The following is a 4479-nucleotide window of genomic DNA, read 5'->3' as shown; positions in this document are numbered from 1 at the left end:
TAAACATTTTTATTTATAATTTTTTACGTATCATTATATTATATTACATAATTTGTTAGAGTAAAAAGTTTTATTTTCTGAATATAATAGTTTTTATTTTGACTAACTATAAATTTTCAATTCAAAAACAATAGAAACTGACAGCTGATTCTTTTAATTTTATCAATATTAAATATAATTCTGTTCAAAATATATTTCTATTCATTGAGTAATAAAATGATTAAAATTATTGTTATTTTACTATTTATTATTAATTAATAATTATACACTGAAAACAAAATTTGATTTATAAAATACTTATTTATTTATAAATTATATTAACCCTCCGTCACACACATGAGAAAAAATTACGACTTTACACACGTTTAGAGGGAATCCCTCACCACATTGTAAAATAAGCAACATTACAACATAAACAAAGGAATCAACAAAAATTTAGTTTTAACACAAACTTACAAATATGTAGTAAATTATTCTAAATTATAAAATTAATAAAATTAATTTTCAGTCTCAAAAATAAAAATTAATTACACGAATGCACATCTTCGAAGGAATTCCACTTGACATGTAAAAATAATGTAACATTAACAAATAAGCAAAAAAATCATTAAACAATTCATTTTAATTATATATTTATAATATAATTTTGTCATTAACCAACAGTGGAACAAAAAATGTTTTGAAAACTTGATTTTTTTATTTAACATAACCTCACTTTTTCGAGTTTTTTCTGGCTTTGAAGCTTCACAATTAAATATTAATTATGTTTAAACTAAATATTTTTAGAAATGTGTTGAGGAGTAAATTGTCGAAAGGTATAGAAACTTATTTTATATTGCAATGAGGAAAACAAAAGTTATTTAAAAAATACTGAAACCGTAGAGGGAATCCCTCCCTAGGTGTGTGACGGAGGGTTAAATACAGTCTGGTATCGAAAATGTAACATTACCTTAAATTAACCCTACTCCTGGACTTGAAACTGTAACACACCTTAAGGGTTCATACCACTTTACACGCTTGAAAATGAAGCTATTTTCTAGAATTTTTTTACGATTCCTATGGATTATATTAATCTTAATTTTTTTAGTTCAATAAATACACTCTTTAACTTTATAAAAAACCTTATTTTATTAAAAAAATATTATTTGTTTATTTAAAATTTAACAATAATTTTAGACCTGCTAAAAATACCGATGCCAGCTGCGGGATGGATTTCTCAGGTTAGAAAAATCTAGAACACAAAATTCAAGTTGATTTATCTTCAGTAGGACTGTGCCTATCGCCCGAACTAGAATTTTTAATTTTTATGCAAAAATAACAAAATGGCGGCAATTAAAAATTTTTTTTCGAAAATTGAAGGGCTACATAAAATAAGGGGACGAACGCGTGGTTGAAAGGGATAATATCAGTCAGGTAGCAGCGAGCGGCTCAAGGCTTGTCACTGCTACCCGACTGGTAGTATCCCTTCCAAGCCTCGCGTTCGTCCCCTTATTTTATGTAGCCCTTCAATTAAGGTTTTTTTGGCAGTTTTTCGTTTTAAAAAAATAGTAAAAATTAATATTTTTAAATAATTTTAGTTCCGGTGATACCCACATATGTGACGAAGATTTTCGTAAAAAAAATTTGAGAATCGGTCCAGTAGTTTCCGAGAAAAACATCCCGCAGCATGGAAAAATGTGGTTTTGAGAAAAACGCGTTTAAAGTTTGTGTTGTATACTTACATAGCCGTGTATCTTTCTAAAAAATTTTACACCACACTGAGACAGAATATATATTAAATTTTATAAAAGTATTTTACAATTTGGGGAAAATGTGCGTCAAAGCGAAATTTTGATATAAAAAATACTAAAATTTAGAAAAACTTATGTGAAATTTAGTATAATTATATCAAATATCAAGAATATTAATTAAATTCTAATAAAACTTTACTATATTTCACATAAGTTTTTTTAAAGTTTAGTATTTTTTATACTAAAAATTCGCTTTGTCGCACTTTTTCCCCAATTTGTAAAATACTTTTACAAAATTTAATATATATTTTCTCTCCGTGCACATTTTTGACAAATTTTACTTTCGAAATCCGTAATAAAAAAAATGTTGCTTCTTTGAAGATGACAAAGTGGTATGAACCCTTAACACTGTAAAAAGAAGGCATCTTATTTTAATTTTGTTGATTAGAACCGATTCATCGAAAATAAAAAAAACCGAATATTTTCTGTTAGTGGATGAGTATAGCTCGTGATTGAACTAAGGAATATTTTTTTTGTTGATTAGAACCGTCTTAATGGTTCTAAAGTATCTAAAAAATATTCATGGTTAATGGTTCTAAAAATTGTAACTTTTGACAAAAGACACGGTCAAAAATCAAAATTTCAATTTATTTAAAAACCCTTTGTTCAATCACGAGATATATTCACCCACTAATAGAAAATTTTTTGTATTTTGATTTTAGATGAAGCAGTCAAAAGATATCTTGACCACCGCAAAAGCAATTTTTTTGGAAAGGGGACCGAAGAACTGTTGCTACGGGCCTCATTTATAATATTTTTTATCAACAATTTTATATTTTACTTATTAATAGTGTACTTTCAGATACCAAAGTGTTCAAATAAAAAAATTTATTTATTTTATGAAAAAAAATTATTTAAAAAACATACGTTTTCTGATCGTTTTGACCCATGTAACCCCTTAAGATATTATTGTATTAAATATCTTAAAAGTGGCTACAATGTGTTTTAAGATGTTTTTTTGCAGTGAATACCTACCTTCTCAGAGACGTCCACGCATAAATTTTGTGTGTGGCTCATAGTAAGAATGAGTACAAGTAATGGCTACATAAGAATAAGACCTTGAAAGTTAATGACGTCCCGTGACACTATTCTCGCGATTAAAATCAGTGAAACTTCACTGAAAATCAGTTAAAATAACTAAAATTTTAGTCATTTTCCACTGATTTGTCAATTAAGAAACTACTGAAAATTTCTGTCACACATATTGAAAATTTCAGTTATCTTTTAGTCGTCCAATCAGTGAAAAATGACTAAAATTTCAATCATTTTTAACTGATCTTCAGTGAAATTTCATTGATTTAAATCTCGAGAATAGAGTCACTGATTCAGTTTTAGAGAGTAGTTGTTACACTTCGAAGTTTGTCGCAGTTTCAAATGTTACGGTTTGGAGAACTGACTGTATTAATAAAACTAAAAAAATACATATTATTAATCATAATACATAAAAGGGTGAAGATTCCTGAAGTGGCCCCCTGATTTGCAATCATGTAATGAAATTTGGATTTAATGTTATATTTCTATACTACTATATTAGAGAAACATTAGCTATAAATATTTTTTTAAAATTCAATTGTTATAAAAAGTTATAAACAAATAAGTTTTTGAGTAACATTTTTGAAAAAAATTTATATCTGTGATTGCTATTATTGAATTTCAATGTCCATTTGATATTTTATATAGAAAAATAGGGTAAGTGTGTCAATTGTGGCGGGTGCTCCAATTATGGCGACTTTGTAAAAAATAGAATTATTTACTATTTTAGAATAATATAGTTATTTGAAAATGATAGAAAAAGTTATTTTCGACCTAACTCGATATAATTGTACGAAAAAAAACACATTTGAACTATTATTGGTTTAATTATTTAAGTACAAAAATTGTGCCCCGCCATAATTGGCACATTTTCATTGAATGTGCGTGCTCCAGTTATGGCGCGCAACACAACCTCTAAATACACGTTATTTTCCCCGCCGTAATTGGCGCGCCGAAATTGACTCAACCGCGCCATAATTGACGTTTTTAATCCTAATTCTTATTGCTTTAATTTTGTTTAAATAATTAATTTTTATAAAGTTTTTATAAAAGTTTTATTATCTATATGACACGGGCTTTTAGTTTAATAAGCCATAAATTTACTTCTTTCATTATAATTTTTGAATTTTCTATATCAAAGACGGCTAAACCAGAACCGAGCCATAATTGGCACACTTACCCTATAAACTTTAAAATTAAAAAAAAACCGAAAAAAAAATTTTATTTTTTAATGAAAAATTAATTGTTTTTAATAAACAATTTAAAAAATTACCATGTTCTGCGCTAGCTAGCAACTTTTTTCAAAAATGTATCGAATCTATATAGATTCAAGTTCATTTTGCAAAAATAAAAAATTAGTTAGGTCCATATATAAATCGCGTTTATTTGTTTATAACGGTGAGCGAAATATGTAGCGAATGACTTTGGGTCAGAATTTCTCAAACAGGATCACATAAAACTAAAAAATTTTCTTTTTGAACCAAAATAGTTTTTTTTTACTCTTAATATGGTTAAGAAGAATCCCTGAAAATATTAAGCCAAAAAAAATTTTTTTGTAAAGTTCCGTAAGTGAGGCTAAATTCGCTCATGTAGGGTAAATTCGCTCAACCGATGTCTCTTTTTAAAATTCGATTAACATACTTTTTAGACAGAAATA

This window comes from Leptopilina heterotoma, unplaced genomic scaffold (genome assembly GCF_015476425.1).
Source record: "Leptopilina heterotoma isolate Lh14 unplaced genomic scaffold, ASM1547642v1 Lhet_352, whole genome shotgun sequence".
Lineage (NCBI taxonomy): Eukaryota > Metazoa > Arthropoda > Insecta > Hymenoptera > Figitidae > Leptopilina > Leptopilina heterotoma.
This window is presented reverse-complemented; position numbering follows the sequence as displayed.